Raw genomic sequence first — 20,777 nt, forward strand, 5'->3', positions numbered from 1 at the left:
AATTAAAAATTAAAAGGCAGGGTTATACATTAAAGGGGAATTTCAGGTATCAGGCGTTCCGGGAAGTCTGTACCTCTCAAGTACCTCAGCCAATGGGGAAAGAGAGAGGGAAATGCGGCCGGGAAAATAGGATAAAAAGGAGGCTGCGTCCTCCAAAAATTTGAGAGATCCCAGGGGAATGTCCCATGGCCTCTCCCTTTATTCGAATAAAGCAAAAAGGACTCCTCTGTCTCCTTTTTGGACATAAACCTCTGGTGTTTGTGGATTAATTTTCCTGACAGCACCACTGGGAAATGGGAACCCCCTGGATGTGCATGGCTGCACCCAGTTTGCAAATACAGCCAAGGACAGTGACACTGTGACTGCCTGGGAAATTATTCCGGGTGTGATGGCCCCTGACAGGGCCACCCCAGAGGCTGCAGGGCTGGACCTTCATGCATAGGAATTAATTAGGATAAATCAGGAGCAAATGAGAGTTATAAATACTAGAATAGGAATTCAGCTTCCTCCAGGACACTTTGGTTTGATGATTGCTCACTCAAGCTTGGACATGAGATTGTTCATGTCATGGGAGGAGTACTTGGTGCAGATTATCAAGGAGAAATTAAAGTAATTCTGTTAAACAGAAGTGAACAATTGGATTATTCAACCCCATATTCAATTGTGGAATTATATCAATTATTGATATTGCAGTTTTTAAAACAACTGTGAGAAAAGGACATCCCCCTCAAATCACTGCTGTTGATGGAGATAAAGGGTTTGGATGCACCAGTCCTAATAATGGAGCCAGAGTGTGGGTGCAGAGGCCCAATGGCCCTCCCAGGCCAGCTGAAGGAACAGCTCTGGGCAAAGACAACACTGTTTGACTCCTGAAACCTGGGTGAGAACAATGGGAATGTGTCCCTGCAGCCAAGTGTTCTGTGCCAGAACAAGTGGATGTTATGGGATATTGTTTTACAGATCCTGCCAGACCAAATCTCCCTGTTTGCCCCAACAGCTCTTTGGAAAATGATCCATGGGGCTCCATGTGAAGGCTGATGTGACACTGAGGATGTGGAATTCCACACGAATTCCAGCCAGGAGCCTGGGTGTCCTCAGGGACTGGGACCTGGCACCTCTCCAGCCAGAGGGGAAAGGAGCCCACCAAGCCTTGTCAGCCACAGACAGCACAGTAGAGCTGAACAGCAAAGGACCTTGGGGACATTATTCTGGAATTAAAAAGGCATCAGCTCTGTGGGCAACAGAATTATTGTTCCTAACCCAAATGAGACTGAGAAAAAAGAATGAAGAGCCGTGTCACTAAAGAACTAAAATCTTGAGTATCTCAAAGTATTAATGAGCCCCACTGAGTGTCAATACAAAGCTCTCAAGGGACTAATTAAAGCAGATAATTGGAGCCATGATTGCATAAACTACTGAAAGAGTTGGTGTCAAAAGGGAAACTCCAAGTACCTTAAAAAAACTGAGTACCTTGAAGCATTAATGAACCCCACTGAGTGTTGTTACTGACAAAGGCTCTCAAGGGACTCATTAAAGCAGATAATTGGAGGCCATGATTGCACAAAGCTCTCAGAGACTCCAAGGCAAAAGCAAAACCCAAACCTTGAGTATCTCAAAGTATTAATGAGCCCCACTGAATGTCAATACAAAGCTCTCAAGGGACTAATTAAAGTAGATAATTGGGGGCATGATTCTATAAACTACTAAAAGAGTTGGTGTCAAAAGGGAAAGACTTGACATTTCTTTGTCCTCACCTGTCATCTCTGCCTCGAATTTCCTGCTCTAACTGGAACCTGGGGACATTTTCTCAGTTGTGTCCCTCAGTGGGACCCCTTAAAATTTCGAGAAACTTCAGCATTTTAATTTGAGTTCTTGAGAAGGTTTGGAACACTCTCTCAGGGAATGATTATGATGTAAACAGAACCAAAGCCCCGAGAGATTAAATAAAATTCTTGTGCTGTGTCTGTGCTGATGAGCTGGGCTGGGCTCCTGGCAACGAAGGAGAGTTTCAAAAAGACATTGCTACTGAGGAGCAGCTCCTACCTGAGAGGAGTGAACCAGACAGAGGCTTAAAGCAACTGCAAGGACAATTCTGAGTTTATTCATGGAGAAATCTTCACCTCTTCTGACACAGTAAGTCTCTGGCTGCAGGGATCTCCTAAAGCTGATCCATGAAAGCACTGACATGAATGTAAGGATGGTTCTGCTGCTATTTCTGGTTTGGGGAGGATGTGCTGCAGAGGGGGCTGCCCTGGGCACCGTCAGAGGGACAGGGCAGGACGGCTCCTGCTGCCAGGGACGGCTGCAGGGGCTGAAGCTGGGGCTGCAGCCAGGGCTGCCCAGGGCTGTCCTGCAGAGCAGCTCCTGCAGCCCTCAGGGCTCTTGGCCAGCCCAGCCCATGTGCCACCTGCCAGGGACAGCTCTCAGCCTGCCTGGCAGCTCCCCATGCACTGTGGGGAGAAGTTGGAGGTGGAAGGAGCCACCCCCATCAGGGTAGATTCCTCCTGCTGTGGAGATGGTGCTGCATGGCCAGGGCTGCTCTCAGCTTTCTCCTCAAGGCAAGGCAAAGGGGCTGTCAGGTGTGTCTGTGTCACTGACACTCCTGCACTGTCCCACTGGGCATCAGCACATCTGCCTCCCATCTCCCTCACAAAGTGCCTCCTCACCCTCCTGTGCCTACAGACAGCAGCAGCAGCACCTTGGCTTGCAGCATCTCAGTTTGTGTGAGCTGCCCTTAAGGCCCTGCTGGCAGGGAGATGGCCCTGGGCAGTGCCCTGTGCTGGGAGGGGTGTGCAGGGCAGAGCTGAGCCCCCAGGGCTGGGCTGGGTTCTGGCAGCACTGGAAGGGGACAAGGCTTGGATAGAGAGAAACAGCTCCCAGTTAGCACATCTCCAGGCAGCAGAGAGCCAAACCAACTCTGGAGGAACTCCCTCCTCAGATGTGTAGAGAAAGAGACAAGGGTTTAAAGACACTGACTTTTAAAATGGAGTTTTCAAAAAGTTAACTTAATTTTTCCAGAACATTTAAAATGTGATGACCCTGAATTAGAGGGGGGGCAGTGATAAGCAAGGTGCAGCTGTGTGAGACCAGCAGGTCTGACTGCACTGGGACACAGGGAGCCCAGTTTTCTCTCTGAGATCCTCAGTGTTCTGGCTGAAAGGAATGCTGAAGATGAGGCAGGAACTCAGGAGCAGTAAAAATTTGAATTTAAAAATGAAATTTTTAATGAAGTTCCCCCACAGGAAGAGAAGCAGTTTTGAGAGGATTTGTAATTTAATTGCACATGATTGACTGGAGGAAACCTATCTCAGTTTGTCAATGTATTTTTTTTTATTCAACAGTCCATGATGCCCAGAGTGCAGAAATGTCCAACAGCAGCTCCATCAGCCACTTCCTCCTGCTGCCATTGGCAGACACGCGGCAGCTGCAGCTCCTGCACTTCTGCCTCTTCCTGGCCATCTCCCTGGCTGCCCTCCTGGCCAACGGCCTCATCATCAGCGCCGTAGCCTGCGGCCACCACCTGCACACCCCCATGTTCTTCTTCCTGCTCAACCTGGCCCTCAGCGACCTGGGCTCCATCTGCACCACTGTCCCCAAAGCCATGCACAATTCCCTCTGGGACATCAGACACATCTCCTATGCTGGATGTGCTGCACAGGTCTTTTTTTATATGTTCTTCATGTCAGCAGAATATTTTCTCCTGACCATCATGTGCTACGACCGCTACGTGTCCATCTGCAAACCCCTGCACTACGGGACCCTCCTGGGCAGCAGAGCTTGTGCCCACATGGCAGCAGCTGCCTGGGCCAGTGGCTTTCTCTACTCTCTTCTGCACACAGCCAATACATTTTCCCTGCCCCTGTGCCAGGGCAATGCCCTGGGCCAGTTCTTCTGTGAAATCCCACACATCCTCAAGATTTCCTGTTCCAAATCCTATCTCAGGGAACTTGGGCTTCTTGCAGTTACTGTCTGTATAGTACTCGGGTGTTTTGTGTTCATTGTTTTCTCCTATGTGCAGATCTTCAGGGCTGTGCTGAGGATCCCCTCTGAGCAGAGAAGGCACAAAGCCTTTTCCACCTGCCTCCCTCACCTGGCTGTGGTCTCCCTGTTCCTAAGCACTGCAGTGTTTGCCTACCTGAAGCCCCCCTCCATCTCATCCCCATCTCTCGATCTGGCCCTGTCTGTTCTGTACTCAGTGGTGCCTCCAGCCCTGAACCCTCTCATTTACAGCCTGAGGAATCAGGAGCTCAAGGCTGCAGTGTGGAGACTGAACACTAGATGGTTTCAGAAACAGTAAACTGCCGGCCAATTTCTGAAAATCATTTGTAATAAAAGTCACCTTTGATTCTTCTTGTTGGTTTGCTTGTAGGTTTGTTCTTTCCTTTCCTTTCCTTTGTTTTAGCTTTTCAATATTGTCCACAAAGAAATGTCATTATTTGTGCTGTATTTCCTTTTGATTTTCTCCATCTTTTCTGTGACCCAGAGACTGTGTCAAAGAGGGGCTGCGCTCTTGGTAACTTTAAATAAAATAAAATAAAGGATCTCCCAGCAAAGATTTCTCCAGAGATACCCATTTTCTTCCCTTCTGTGGAGGTGCAGCAGCAATGTCTGTGTGCAGAGCTGGGGCAGATCAGTGCTGGCACAGCAGCTGTGCCCAGCAGCAGCAGCACTTGGTGTTGCCAGTGCTGCTCCCGTGCCACTGCCCCGCTGCCCTCCTGGCCCTCGTGTTGCTGCAGGGCCTGAGTGCTCTGGGGGCCGGGCACAGCCCTGGGGGTGGCAGTGCCGGGGCTGCAGCAGGGACAGGCCATGGGCACTGCTGGGGCAGCGCTGACGCCTCAGGCCAGGGTCTGGGGGCTCCAGGCTCCTTGGCCAGGCTCTCTCCACAACACTTGGCCAGCCCAATGCTGAGCACAGAAAAGCCCCGGGAGCAGCTCCAGGGTGGCCGTGGGCAGGCTGGGGGCAAACAGCATGGCTGGTGCTCTGCAAGCTCCCTGCAAGGGGGACACCCTGGCAAGGAGCAGCAGAGCAGGGGCTCATCCATCCTCAGTGCACTGGACACCCCAGGGCAGCGTCCCAGAGCGTCCTCATGCACCTGCCAACAACATCCCCCCTCTGCAGCCCTGGCCTCTCCCCCAGCTCACACAGGAGCCGCATCCTTGCAGGCACACACACGGCAGCACTGGCTCAGGAGCCCCTGTTTGCATTGCACACAGCAGGCTCAGCACCCCCATGGTGCTGCTGTGGGGACATGGAGCTGAGTGAGCACAAATGCCATCAGCCCCTGGGGCCAGCAATGGCTGGGAGACGGCAGGGAAACCATTTCGGTTTGTTGTGGCCTCTGAAGTCAGCCAGAAAGTTTGTTCCCATCAGCTGTGAGTTTCCTGTCCCACTGCAGATGTTCTTTCTCAGAGCCTGGACTACCTGGCAGCCACCACCAAACTGCCCTGAGCATTTCCTTGGCTTCAGCTTTGCTTTCTTTCCTCTTACCTTCTCAAGATTTCTTCCTCTTGCCCATCCCTGTCCCTCCCCTGCAAACAGCCCATCCCTGTTTGCCCTTTCCTCTCTGGCCTCACTCCCTATTTCAGTTCCTGAGTTGGCACCATGGGAACATCCCTTGGGGAGCAGGATCATCCTCCAAGTGCTTCAGGAACTGTCTGCAGGGTCCTGCAGTGCCTCGTGCTGCTCCCTTGCCAGAGGCACCACAGGCCAGGGGGGCACATCTGGGCTGCTGTGTCTGGGTGTGGGGCTCCCTGTTGTGGGCAATGAGGAGGGGCTGGAGAGGCTCTGCAGGACTGACAGGATGGGCTTTGGGGCTGTGTGGAGAAGCTGAGGGACCTGGGCTGCTGGACCTTGTGAAGAGGAGGCCCAGGGCTCATCCTGCAACTGCTCCAGGGGTGGTTTCAGAGAATCACAGACTCAGACAAGTTGGATAAGACCCTGGAGATCATCCCGTCTATCCTGTGCCCTGACACCACCTTGTCTCCCCTGAGCCCTTTGTTCTCCAGGATCAACAACCCCAGCTCCCTAAACCACTACTCAAAGCACTTCTATTCTAGACCCCTCACCAGGATTTTTGCCCTTCTCTGGACACACTCCACACCCTCCATGTCCTTCCTAAACTGGGGAGGCCAGGAACTGGACACAAGACTCAAGGTCCAGTGTCAGCAGTGCTGAGCACAGGTGAAGAATCACTGCCCTGCTCCTGCTGGCCACACCATTCCTGATCTCATCCAGGTGCCATTGGCCTTCTTGGCCACCTGGGCACACTGCTGGCTCATGTCCAGCCTGCTGTCCATCAGTGCCCCCAGGTCTCTTTCTGCCTGGCTGCTGTCCACCCACTCTGTCCCCAGCCTGTAGCCCTGCAGGGGTTGTTGTGGCCAAATTGCCGGACCTAACATTTGCTCTTGTAAAACTTCACCTTGTTGGATTTGGGCTTTGGATCCAGTCTGTCCAGGTCCCTGTGCAGAGCCCTTCTACCCTCCAGCAGATCAACACTCCCAGCCTACTTGGTGTCACCACCGTTCCATGAGGCCCTAGAGTGTCACAATGATCTCCATGATTCCATGAGGCCTCCCAGTGTCAGTGTCCCTTTGGTTCCATGGGAGCCCTTGGTGTCACAAAGTCCCTTGGATCCTTGGGCCTCAGAGTTTCACAATGGCACCTTGATCCCCCAAGCCCCTGCAGTGTCACAGTGGATCCTTGGTTCCATGAGGTCTCTCAATGCAGCAATGCTCTCCTTCTTCCACAGTGTCACAATGGTCTCTTGGTCCCAAGGGGCACCACAGTGCCAAATATGTTTCCTTCATTCCAGGAGTCCCTGAGGAGAAACACTGGCCCCTTGGTTCCATGGAACCCTGCAGTGTCACAATGGCCCCATCATTACACGAGGTCCCACTCTGTCACAATGCTCTGCATGGTTCCCCAAGGCCCTGCAGTGTCACAGTGACCTCTTGGTTCCATGAGGGCTCCGAGTGCCACCATGAATTCCTTGGTGCTGCAGGGTCACAATGGAGCCCTGGTTACACAAGATCCTGCAGTGTCACCAGGGACCCTTGGTTCCATGGGGCACCACAGTGTCACAATTGTTCCCTCAGTTCCCAAAGTCCTTGCAATGGAAAAATGGCCCCTTGATTCCATTGGTCCCCAGGCTCTCACAAGGCTTTCCTTGGTTCTGCAGTGGCACAATGGCCCCTTGGTTCCACAAGGCCCTGCAGTGTCACAGTGGCCTCTGTGGTTCTACCAGGACCCAGACTGTCCCAATGGACTCCTTGCTTCCATGTAGCCCCACAGTGTCACAGTGGCCCCTTGGCTCTGTGGTGCCATGTCGTACACAGTGTCACTCTGGTCCTCTCAGTTCCACGAGGCCCTGCAGTGTCACAATGGCCCCTTGCTGCCCCAGGGCCCTGCAGTGTCACAATCATCACAGAATCACCCAGGCTGGAAAAGACCTTTGAGAGCATCAAGAGCAACCTGTGACCCAACACCACCTTTTCACTCAGACCATGGCACTCAGTGCCATCTGCAGTCTTTCCTTAAACACTTCCAGGGACAATGACACACTCATGTCCCTTGGCAGCTCATTCTAATGCCCAATCACCCTTTTTGTGAAGAATATTTCCTAATGTCCAGCCTAAACATCCCTTGGTGCAGCTTTAAGCCTGTGTCCTCTTGTCCCGTTGCTGTTCCCTGGGAGAAGAGCCCGATCCCAGCCTGGGTCGTCAAGAGCGCTCCTTTGTAGAGATGTTGTGAAGTCTTCAGGACTCGTCCAAGTTAGTAGCATATCCCGGAAAACAGAGACAGAGTCAGACAAAGAAAGAATAAGGGAGAGGAAAAGGAAAAGAAGAGAGAAAGAGATAAAACAAAACAAAACAAATAATAAATTCTCAAAATATACATTCAATTTTGATTACAAAGAAATAAGCAATTTTGCAATTTTTTGATTACAAAAGAATAAGTAACTGATTTTGATTGCAAAAATACCACACAATCAAAAAATAAGCAATTTCAGTCAATAGTTCATCTTGTGTCAATAACTTTAGGGATGTCAACAGTGACCGATTTGGGTATATCTATCACAAATGCCAATTGTGCTAACTGTTTCATCATTCTCCAATTCATAATGTATAGGATTGCTGATAAAACAAAACCAATTAAAACCAAAATCAAGACAACAATGGTGGGATGACACAATTTGTTCAGGACACCTGTAGCAGTAGGTGACCATCCAAATAGAGTATCCCACCACCTGTGTTCAGCATCTGTCTTTACTCTTTCCAAAACACGATGTATTTTTTCCACATTGTGATGAACAGCTATTAGAATTTTCTGTCCGTTTTTCTTGATCCTCTCCAAAATTTCGATCAGATCTTGGTGGAGCAACAATTGCTTCACCAGAGAGATGTTAATTCCAATTGGAGTGGGCAATAGATGGTGGATCAGTGTGTAATTTGACTGCAAAAGGTGGTAAGAAGTAACTGGAGCTACATAGGAAAAATCACATCCTGCAATTCTAGTAAAGTTGCAAACACAAAGATTAGAATGATTTTTAGTATCCACTACCAAATTTTCTATAAAAACACTATCACAAGCAGTTCTAAAGCATGCACATCCATTGCCTATATATACCAGTACTGTTTCAGGAATCATGTTTGGATGAATTTCAAAATTGCAAACATTCTGTTCTGTGTCCAAGCAGATATCTTGAGCTCTGATTGCATTACTTTCACAGATAAACCCTTGTTGTTCCCGGACAATGCAAGTTTCCAAATTGACAGTTTGCCACTTCTCATCAATTTGACAGGCCCATTCCCTATGCTCTAAAGGATAGAGAATGGCTCCATCATGGTTCAACCCCAGTGCAATGATGGGGAATATTGAATGCACTGAAGCATTACGAATTGTCAGTACAAAGGCTGTGGCAGTGTTTGTGCTGGGCTCATAGGTAAAATTTACTAAGTTCCACCAGGACTGGAATTCTCTTTCAAAATCGGTGGCACTGTCCCAGACTATTTTTTGAATTTCAGTGGGAAAAGTGCCTTCCTCACCTTCTCTTCTATTTGAAGGAGCAATCGACTGTATCCACAACTGGGCCTGGATACAGCTGAGACACAGAGAGATGTTATTTTGAGTAGCACCAAGTGCATCGATTATCAATTTGTGGTCATTTACGTTTACCTTTTCCCAACTTGGTAATATGTTTGATAACAACCATTGTTGGGTTCCCAAAGCTGTTAAGGCTGTTTGCAGGGGCTGTTGTAATTTGGTTACATCTCCAGCTGTGGTAGCCAATTTATTCATTAGTACTTCTGAATCGATGCTATTCAAAATTCCCAATCCTGTTCCCACAACACCGGTTATGTCTCTTGCCATTCGTTTTTTAGAAGGATTCTGTTTCCACAGCCAGGTTATCCATCCCTGAAAAGAAGTCTGTAGAAAGGGTGAACAAGCTGGCTGAACTTCTGAGACATTATCTAATTAGATAAGGTCCAAATTGAAAAATTGTAGGGCTCAACACAACTGGTGGTTGGGTAGTAGGTGTTACAACATTAACATCAAGTTCCCCCCAGTATTTTGTATCATTTTTTCCACACACGATTTTATAGGAAAATTGTATAGCAGTTAAGTTTAACCAACAGTCCTAATGATGAATTTCACAATATAAAACACGGCCATAAAGTCCTGTGCCATAACTGTATGCAGGTTCGGTGAGGGATCCAGCCACTAATTTACAAGTTATTGTGACATCATCACCTTGTGTCACCATGAAAGGAGGAAAAACCTTGTTTTTGTCATCCAACACTAAGGGGGTGCTTCTTCATGTCCCTTGGTGTTCTTCTGTGAAAAGTAAACACAAACAGAGTCTGCCTCCAGGAGGCAGGAGATTAAAATGATGGAACTATCCAGTGTGTAGCACGGACTGGAATTCTGTTAACTTCCCAATCATTTTGCTGCTGAGAAGGAGGCCACTCTGTACCTCCTTTAAACACAGCAAAAGGAGGCCACTCTGTACCTCCTTTAAACACAGCATAGGAGTCAGTGTAGATGTAAACAAGAGAGATATTCTGTACCTCAAGTCAGAAAACACTCCAAACAACTGTCAGCTCCCCAGCCTGAGAGCTGCCTTCTCGCTCAGTAAAAATTTGTTCACCAGCAGAAGTGGGGAGGGCTACTGCCCTGTATTTCCCCACCTTTCCCTCTCGTTTGGCAGAAGCATCAGTGAACCAAGAATTTGCTGATTGTTCAGGGGAGAAATGAGTGGCTACTTTAATTACCAAGGCAGGTTTGTCATGGCTATTAGCCAAGCTCTCAGTTTCTTGTATTGCCAGATTTTTTACAGCTCTTTCTATCACTGAGAAGATGTTACAGTAATGTTTTATCTGGGCATACCACTTCCCAACTGAGGATCTCTGGGCCACCCCGTCACGGGGAGGGGTCTCAATAGTGACTGCGATGTGTTTTCTCCAGAACACTAATAATTCTAGAGCCTGTTGGATCTCTTTCCTGAATTCAGGCAATTTAATTTGATCCAGGGAGGTTAGAGTATCAGGTGGAATACATGTCATACCTCCTTTCCACCAAATTCCCCAAAACTTCACCTCCTGAGAAGGTTTTTGAATTTTCTCTGAGGAAATTTGCAAATCAGGGTTTTCCAAATGAGAGATTATTTTTTGTTGGGTATCCCCCACTACTTTTATTTCATCCCCTCCCACCAGAATATCATCAATGTATTGATAGACAGCTGTATTGTCAGGTTTGGGTATCTTTTCTAATTCCTGGGCTAAAGTGTGGTGGGCCAAAGTGGGGGAATGTTCAGACCCTTGGGAAAGCCCAGTCCAGGTGAACTGCTTTGGCTCAACTCCCAGAGCCTGTGGAGGAGATTGATTTGGTGCATTGTTCAGAACTTGTGGAGAAGTTTGCTCTGGTACACTGCCCAGAACCTGTGGAGAAGGTTGCTCGGGGGGTGCATCACTGATATAATCATATTCTATTTTAATCACAGGTTTCAAGTTGGAGCAGCAGTGTTCCCCACAATTTTTCATCAAAATTGGGTCTTTTGGAGAGTACATTGGATTAATGTGAATAGCTTCCTTCTCCTGTGTTCCTTTTGGTGAATCAGCATGCTTTGAATTTTCGTCCCATTCTTCTCTTAAGGCAGCTTTTAACAAATTATTTTCATCTCGCAACAAATGGTTCTCATTCCTTTCTTGATCTAATTGTTTTTGCAAAATTTGAACAAGATTTTGTAGAGAGTCTATAATTGTTCTTTCCTCATTTCTGCGCTCAGAGCGAGTTTCTATGGCTGCCGTAAGACAAGCTCCTAAAACCGAGCAGAGCATGGTTTTATCTTTGCCCAGTTTGAACTTTGACTCATGTTGCAGAGAATATATTCTATCAATCACATTCTCCAGATTAAAGCAATTATTGTTCGCCCATTCCTCCCCACCTTGGGACGGTCTGGCGCTATACTTAGCTAATAGAGCATAAAATGCAGTTTTATCTGTTACAGTGGAATTCTCAGTCATTTTGTGAAGGGATAAGTAAAAACCACAACAGGGAGGTCTATTGCTTAAGTTACCACACACAACGAAACAGCTTCCGCTGTGTGCCCCCCTTCGCTTCCCTGTGTGGGTGAAGAGACCAAACTACTTGGGAGGCACTCCTTAGTTACCAAAACATCAGGTTGTCTCTTCACTGCACCAAGTAGTCAAACATCATTAACAACAACAACAACAACAACAACAACAACAACAACAACAACAACAACAACAACAACAGTGTCCTGCCTTTTGCACCAGTAGATCTTTTGTGAAATTCTGACGACAGAGCCCTCAAGCGAGTCTGGGGATGCTCCACACCAAGGTGTCTGCAGTCTGCGGAAAATCAGAAAAACCACCCTTGCTTTCTAGACAGGCTCACCCATCCAAGGTGGCCAGCTAGGTGTGGGTGGAGTAAGACTTCCTTCCCCTGATACAGACTACACACAACCTTGCATCCCTTCTGTCTGCCAGAAAATCCTGTCCGTCACGCCAATTTAATGTCACGATCCGCTATTAATACAGAGCGGGGGTCGTGATGGTTCTTTTGATCTCAAAGGTGCAAACAGTCAAAATGCAGGGGACAAAATCAGTTTATTCAACAGCAGAAAATCAGTTTAATCAACAGCAGCAATGCATTTCATCAAATGCCAACAATTCAGTTACGGTAAAGGGGAGAGGTATAGGATAGGGAAAGGGGAAGGAAAGGAAGAGATGGGAAAATAGCTACCAACAGACGAGACAGGCGTCCTCACGGGTCATCTGATAGACGAGTCTTCATCTGTGAGGAGATCTCAGGGGTCTTCTCCAGGGGGTCTTCATCAGTGGAGACATCTCAAAGGTTCTTTCCAGAGGGTCGCTCTTTTATAGTCCTTCTCCAAAGCGAGTGGCTTCTGGCCAAGAGGTGGGAAGATTTATGGACCATTGTGTGGTGCTGCAGGAGACAGGTACGGTCAAGCAGTCCTCAGTTGGTACAACACAACCTCTGGTTGGTGCCACAACAGCACAGTCCAGTGAACACAATACACCAGCACACAGTCACGAGCATCCACCTTGGCCCGGCCAGGAAACCATTGTTTGGAGTCAACCTGGGTGGGGTCCTCGAGGTCTCCTTGTGATGGTTGGGAGGCAAAATCGAGGGGAACTTCAGACCGACCCTTACACTTTTAGCACTGTGGGAGCTCATGGAACAAAAATCTATTTTGACAGAGTGGGGCCACATAGAACCTCTGGTCCCTTGTGACACTGCAGGTCCAAGGACACCATTGTGGCACTGAGACACCTCATAGAACCAAAAGTCCATTGTGAGAGAGAAAGGCCTCATGGAACCAAGGGTCCATTGTTACACTGTGGGAACTCATGAAACCAAATGTTCATTGGGACATTGCAGGGCCTCATGGAACAATGGAGACTTTTATGAAACAGAATCACAGAATGAATGAGGTTGGCAAAGACCCTTGTGATCCTCAAATCCAACCTATGACCTAACATCACCTCATCAATTTAACCATGACTCTGAGTGCCAGGTCCAGTCTGTTTTTCAATGCCTCCAAGGGTAGTGACTCCAGCACCTTCTTCCCTGGGCAGAAGATTCCAGTGCCCAATCACTCTTGCAGTGAAGAATTTTTCCCTGATGTCAAACCTAAACTACCTCTGGCTCATCTTCAGACTGTGTCCTCTCATTCTGTCAGGTGCTGCCTGGGAGAAGAGACCAACCCCCACCTGACTACAGCCTCTGTTCAGGTGGTTGTAGAGAGTCTCCCTGGAGACCATTGTAGCCATTGGGGCCATTGTAGCACGGCAGGGCCTCATGGAATCAAGGGGAGCACAGTGACAGTGTGGGGCTCCATGGGACAAAGGGGCCATTCTGACACCGTGGAACCAAGGAGAACTTTGTTACAGTACAGGGCATCATGGAACCAAGGAGACAATTTTTACAATTTGAAACTATTTGAAATCAAAGGACCATTGTGGCATTTCAGGGCATTTTGGAACCAAGGGGACCCTAGTGATACTCCTGGGCTCAGTGGAACTGAGGGGCCATTGTGACACTGTGGGGTCTCATGGAATCAATGGTCTGTTGTGACACTGAAGGGCCTTATGGAATCATGGAGACTATTCTGACACTACAGGTGATGCCTTGGAGTGGCTGTCAGGAACGGAGGCTAGAAATGGTTAAGAGAATAAAGTGGGTATTTATTAAAGGCTTTCAATAGATGCACCTTCGACATTCAAAAGCCTCCCAGGGGCTACACCCAAGATGGATTGTGATGATGAGTTTTTCAGACAGATTTAAGTTTCGTCTGTTTGCATGTCAGGGGTTAATCTTCCAATTACAGCTTCAGGTAATGAAGTCATACTCCCCCAGTTTGTCCCCCTGCAATTCAATTTTGTTTATATTTTTGGGGGCCTGAGGCTGTAGGGTGTCCTTGATTTTTAGAGGAATTGATTTGTCTGACCAAAAGGTGAAGACACGTATCTAACACTTTATATGGAGTTTAGAGTTATGCCCATATGCAGTAGAGGATTTGAAAAATATAAAGTCTAAAATCTTAAGGCATCACTGGCCTCACTGAATCAAGGGGCCACTGTGACACTTTGTGACCTCATGGAACCAAGGAGTCCATTGTGACACTATGAGGCCTCATGGAAACAAGGAACCATTGTGACACTGTGGGGTCCTGTCGGGCCAAGGGGTGATTGTGTCACTGTGGGGCACCACTGAACTAAGGAGCTCATTGTGACACTAGAGGGCCCCATGGAACTGAGGATTCATGGAACAGTGCAGGACCCCATGAAACCAAAGGTCCATTGTGACATTGCAGGGTCTCATGGAATCCTGGAGGCCCTGATGACACTTTGAGGCCTCATTGAATCAAGGAGCCCTGTAGGGCCTCATGGAACCAAGGAGATCCTTCTGATACTGTGAGTCCCCATGGAACCAAGGGTCCATTGGAATACTGTGGCACCAAGGAGACCCCTGTGACACTGCAAGGCCTCATGGAAACAAGGCACCATTGTGACACTGTAGAACCCCATGGAAACAAGAGGCCAGGGTTACACAGCTGGGCCTCAAGGAACCAAGGATCCAATATGGCACAACCATTGTGGCACTGTGGGGTCCCATGGAAACAAGGGAACAGGTAACAGGTCTGGTTGGCTTGGCCTGACTGGTCCAACTGCCCTTGGCATGTCGAGGGTCTCTTCTCATGCACCCCTGAAACCCTGGGGCTCTGGGATTTTCTTTCAAATGGAAAAGAACTGCCCTTCTCATCCAGGCACCCATTGGCAAAATGAGATTTCCCTCTCCAAAATTCTCAATATCCGTGATTGCTGCCAAACAAAAGTTGCCATTTCCAACACTCTGGCTGCCCTTGGCTTCCTTAGAGCTGGGTCTCACCTGTCTTCAAACACTGGGGCTCCATGCTCTCCTTCCTCTGGAAAAAAAACATCCCTCTTGCAGAGGCACCCATGGCAAAAATTGGTGCTTTTCTTCCAGAATTCCTATCTGCAAAGGCTTCTGCCAGACAAAAGTGGCCAGGACAGATAGGTCTGGCTGGCCTTGGCCTCTGGTGCCTGCAGTTCATGAAGCCATGAAACACAGGGGATTCATGGATTCCTTCCTGTGGAGACCATGGTGACACTGTGGGGCCCCATGGAACCATGGTGACCATTGAGACACTTTGGGGCCTTCTGAAATGAAAGAGCCATTGTAATACTGTGGGGACACCATGGATCTAAGGGATTATTGTGACACTGCAGGGTACCATGGATCCAAGGGACCACTGTGACACTGTGGGGACCCCGTAGAACCAAGGACACCACTGTGGCACTGCTGGGCCCCATGGTGCCAAGGGGCCGGTGTGGAGCAGCAGGGCTTTGTGGAACCAAGAGGCCATTGTTGCATTACAGGGCCTGGTGCAGCCAAAGGGCCGTTGGGATCCTGCAGGGCACCATGGATCCATGGAGACCATTGTGGCATTGCAAGGCTCCATGGAATCATGGAGACCATTGTGACACTGTGGGGAACCAAAGGGCCATTGTGACACTGCAGGGCCTCATGGCAGCAAGGGGCCATTGTGACACTGCAGAAACAAGGAGAACATTGTGACACTCTGAAGCCCCATGGAAACAAGGTGAGAGCCCAGGAGATAAAACCCACTGCTGTCAGCTGAGCTGTGTGACTCTGCAGGGCCAGGACACGTTCCAGCAGGTGTGTGCTGCTGTGCCAGTGCCCTGGCAGGGATCTCACACAGGCAGGGGCAGCACTGAGGAGCTTGGTCTGTGGCCTTGGTGGCATGGCCAGTGTGAGAATGTGCCCCAGGGCTTTGAGCATCCCTCCAGCCTCTTCCATCAGCCATTTCCAAACCTGGACACTCTCCCCACTTTCTTGGTCTGTTTGTTCTGTGCTTATCTCCTTCCTCCTGCCCATTTCAGCACTGCTCTAGGGGCAGCATCAGCCCTGCCCGGGCTCCCTCCTCACCCAGCCCTTGGCAGAGCCCAGAGCAGGGCTCTCTGTGAACCCTGGCACGGGATGTGGGTGCTAGGACTGGACACTGAGGTGTGGAGTGGACACTCTGGTGGGGAACATTTGCCCACCCAAAACACTCCCTGTGCTGTGCTGTGTCTGATGAGGGGATGTGGGGGCTGTGCTGGCCAGGGGGGCTGTGCTGCCTCAGGGACAAATGACAGGCATGAGCCACAGCACAACGACCAGGAGGTGGAAGTGAGGACAAGGTCCAGATGAAGAATTCAGAAATCTGCCCTGAGCGTGCAAGGGACATTTTAAAGCTACAAGGCCAAGCAGGTCATTGGGACACTGTGGGGCCTGATTGAGCAGATGAGAATATCATGACACAGTGAGAATTTATGGAAACAAGGATCCATAGTGACACTTTGGGGTCTCATTTGACCAGGAGTCCAACTGTGGCCCTGCATAGCCAAGGAGATGATTATGACACTACAGGGTCTCATGGAACCAGGGGCTCATTGTGACACTGCAAGTGCCTATGGAGCCAAGGTGACCAGTGTGACACAATGAGGCCCAAAGTTCCAAGGAAATTCGTGACACCAAGGCCTCCCATGGAATCAAAAGGGATATTGTGACACTGGGAGGCCTCAAGGAATCATGGAGATAATGACGATATTCTAGGGCCGAATGGAATTGTGGTGACACCAAGTTGGTTTGATATCACCAGTGTCAATGTCCTTCCTAAACTGGGAGCCCATATCTGGACACATCACTTGAGGCACAGCCTTAACAGTGCTGAGCACAGGGGAAGAATCACTGCCCGGGTTCTGCTGGCCACACCATTCCTGTTCCAGGCCAGGTCCCTCTGCAGAGCCCTCCTACCCTCCAGCACATCCACACTCACACCCAGCTTGGTGCCATCTGCACATTTGCTGATGCTGCACTCAATGCCCTCATCCACATCATCAATGCAGATATTGAAATCCACGCTGGCTGCCTCTGATCCCTCAGCCATCCTGGAGGTGCCCTGTGATGGCACTCAAGGTGATCTGTTCCATCACCTCACCAGGCACCCAGGTCAGGCTGACAGGCCTGCACTTCCCCACATCCTCCTTCCAGCCCTTCTTGGGCATGGGCTCACATTGGCACCTCCAGTCCTCTGGCACCTCCCTGCTGAGCCAGCACTGATGAGAAATGATGGAGAGCAGCTTGGGGAGCTCATCCAGCAGTTCCCTCATCCCCCTGGGATGGATCCCATCTGTTCCAAGGGACACCTGTGAGCATCTGAGTGGCTCAGCATGTCCCCAGCTGCTTCCTCCTGGATTACAGGGGTCTGTTCTGCTCCCTGTCCCCATCTACCAGCTCAGGAGAACACTTGGCCTGAGCTCAACCTTTCTTACTGTTGAAAACTGAGGCAAGGAATGTGTTAAGTACCTCAAATTCTTCCTCATCTTTAATTACTATATTCCCAACTGCATCCAATAAAGAACTGAGGTTTTCCTTGTCCCTGCTTTGGCTATTAATATATGTATAAACATTATTTTCAGTATTTTTCAAAGAAGCAGCAACGTTAAGCTGCAATAGAGCTTTCAGCTCTCTCCTTTTCTTCCTGCAAGATTTAATAACATCCTTAAAATCTTCCTGAGTTGCCTTCCCCTTGGTCCAAAGCTGATGCACCTTCTTTTTTCCCTGAGTTCCTGGAAAAAGCTTCATGCCCAACCAGGCCAGTCATTTTCCTTGCTAGCTCAGTTTTGGCATGCAGGACAGGCTGCTCCTTCTCCTTCAAGATTTCTTTCTTGAGGTGTTTCCATCCTTCCTGAAAGCCTTTATTTTTACAGGCTGTTTCCCTCAAAGAAATCAGTACCTGATTTGGTTCTCTCCAAATCTGCATCCTGAATAGGCTGAAGTCTGCCCTCCATGATTCCACTGTAGAAGTTTAAATGATAGCTCTCCTTTTTTCACAGAATATTGAAAACTGGTTTATTTCATGGTCACTGTACCCCAAACAGCCTCTGACCACCACATCTCCCACCAGCCCTTCTCTGTTTGTGAACAGCAGGACACAGAGCTTTCCTTGGGAGTGTTCTAAATGTTCTCCTTACTCCTACTTTAGCCATTAATGTATTGAGAAAATAATTTCTGTTATCCTTCACAGAACGGGTCAGGTTAAGTCCTAATTGAGGTTTCACCTCCCAACTTTTCTTTCTGCATGATTTAACAACATCCATTAATATTTCCTGAGTTACCTGCCCCTTGGTCAAAAGGTGATGCACCTTCTTTTTTCCTTGAGTTTCTGGAAAAAGCTCCATGCCCAGCCAGATCAGTCATTTTTTCCTCGCTAGCTCACTTTTGGCACAGAGGTACAGGCTGCTCCTGCTCCTTCAATATTTATTTCTCGAAGTGTGTCCATCCTTGGATCCCTTGGATCCTGTCCATTCCTTTGTTTTTAAGGGCAGCTTCCCCTAAAAAAATCAGTACCTGATTCAGTTATCCCCAAATCCTCATCCTGAAAAGGCCAGTCTGCTCTCCATAATTCCAGTGTAGAAGTTTTGTTGATGCCCCTCTTTCTCTCACAGAATATTGAAAACTCGATTATTTCATGGTCACTCTACCCCAGGCAGCTTCTGACCACCACATCTCCCACCAGCCCTTCTCTGTTTGTGAACAGCAGGACACAGAGCTTCCCTTGGGAGTGCCAGTGTTACCAAAAATTCAGCAAAATAAACAACTCCTTAACACCAATGTAGCATTAAAAAGCAGCATTCTTTATTTGGCTGGATACACAGGGGGACAGCTCCTCCCAAAGCCGTGCATGCTGAGTACAGGAAATTTCTGTTTATATTCTGTAGTTTGCAGAATTATTCATTGACTGTCCTGGACTAAACACACAAATGATAATCATTTGCCCACAATCATGAACATATTTCTCCTCCCCTTTACCCATGGGTTCTTCTGTCCTGGGGGTCTCTCTGCTGGTCCCTGGTGGTCGTGGACCCCAATGTTCCAGTTCAGCCTGGCTGAGCTGGCAGGACACTGAGGCTGGGGAAATTCCAGTTCTCTTTCTTACACAATGAGCATTGTGAAGTTTGCAGAGGCCAGTGGTTTTGGAGAACAAGAATTGTGTTAGCTCAGCTGGGGTGGGCAATTTATCATCTGGGAACATGAGGTCACAGAGTGGCTTATGGCATCATAGACTGGGTTATGAGAGGTCATTGAACAGCTATGACATCATAGGCTGGCTGTGTGACATCACAGAGCTGACTGTGACATCACAGGGCAGAAGTCTGACATCACAGAGCAGGCTGTGACATCACTGGGCTACTTTGTGACATCACAGCAGGGGTGTGTGACATCACAGCAGGGCTGTGTGAGGTCACTGGGTTGGTCACTCTGTCCCAGCCCCCCCTCACAGTTGCCCCAGACAAGTCCAATGCTGTTCATGCCCAGCAGGGTCCCCTGTCCCCCGGGATCCCCCTGCTCCACCTGGAGCCACAGCCTCCCCCAAGGATGTTCCACAAATCAACCCCAGAGCCTGACACGGGGACAAGGGGCCAGGGCTGTGTGACCAGGACATCAAGGCCGTGGATTATCCAGGTCACTGGGGCCTGGTTTGGGTTGCCCAGGGCAGGAAAGATGTCTGTGAGCTGGAGCAGGGTGAGGGAAGGGCCTCCAAGGTGGGGCTGGAGCCCTTTGGCTGTGAGGAGAGGCTGAGGGAGCTGGGCTTGTCCAGCCCGGAGCAGGGAAGGCTGAGGGGCTCCTCATGTCAGCAAGGACAGGAGGAATTTAAATGACTCAGGCTGGTTTCAGCATTTCCTCAACACCAAAAGCAGCTTGACTTCCCTTTCTCTATCTATCAATGAAAGCTTTATAAATGGAACATTTTTCATGTTTTTTAACCACACTCCAGGCAGAGCATCCTGATGCAACAACTTGATTGTGTTTATATCATCACCTGTGCCTAAAATCGATTTTCTACGGAAATCCTCTGTGGATGGTGGCTGTGTCAGATGCTGCTGGGATGTCCAGCATTGTTCAGGGAAGAGTTTCAACCTTTATTAAATTTTATGATGTTTACATTTTTATGTTAGCAATGAAGAGAAACCTTTCCCTGCCTTTCAAGTCCTACCAGTTCCTGACCCCCAAAGGACACAAACCTGATGAGGCAGTGGGGATCAGGAAAGGGCAGAGCCAGGGATTTGGGGTGGTTGTGAGCCCAGGGCAGGAGCCAGCCCTTGGCCTTGCTGAACCTCATCCAATTGTCCTGGGCCCATGGCTCCAGCCTGTCCAGATCCCTCTGCAGAGCTTCCTGCCCTGCAGCACAGCCACACTCCCACCCAGCTTGGCCTCACCTGGACACTGACTCAGGGTGCCCTCCATGGCCTCGTGCACATCAGCAAGAAAGAGATTTCACTGCCCTGGCCCCAATCCTGAGCCCTGGGGACACCCCTGGATGTGACTCCATTGCCCAGCACTCCTTGGCCAGGACTTCTGTTTTTTATGGAGCTGTGCCTGGCTTTATTTTATTTGCTGACAAGAAATGAACATCCCTCTGTGTCTCAGGCAGCTCCTTCTCCAAGGAAAGCAGGTGGGAGTTGGTGCCAAGGAGCTGAAAGCTGCAGGCACAGCCTGGAGGGGAGGGAGCTCAGATTTGCACAAGGCTGCTCTGAGTGCCAGGGCTTGGATGGGGGAAATGGTGGGGTGGGGGTAGGGACAGAGTGTGATTGATTGTCAGCCATAAAGGGTCTTGATTTTCATCTCTGTTCAGACTGCAT

The 20,777-nt window shown here is 49.1% G+C and overlaps 1 protein-coding gene across 1 annotated transcript in view; it reads left to right on the plus strand.

Moving 5' to 3' along the window:
* Window positions 1-1,777: 1,777 nt before the first annotated feature.
* Window positions 1,778-20,777, plus strand: part of LOC148217326 (olfactory receptor 14A16-like) — a 169,692-nt gene continuing 150,692 nt past the window's right edge. Inside the window, exon 1 of the mRNA XM_088158733.1 lies at window positions 1,778-2,133. The gene's annotated coding sequence lies outside the window, so the exon portion shown is untranslated. The remainder of the gene's footprint in view (window positions 2,134-20,777) is intronic.

The sequence above is a fragment of the Sturnus vulgaris genome, unplaced genomic scaffold (assembly GCF_052056855.1).
Source record: "Sturnus vulgaris isolate bStuVul1 unplaced genomic scaffold, bStuVul1.hap1 Scaffold_87, whole genome shotgun sequence".
Taxonomy (NCBI): Eukaryota; Metazoa; Chordata; class Aves; order Passeriformes; family Sturnidae; genus Sturnus; species Sturnus vulgaris.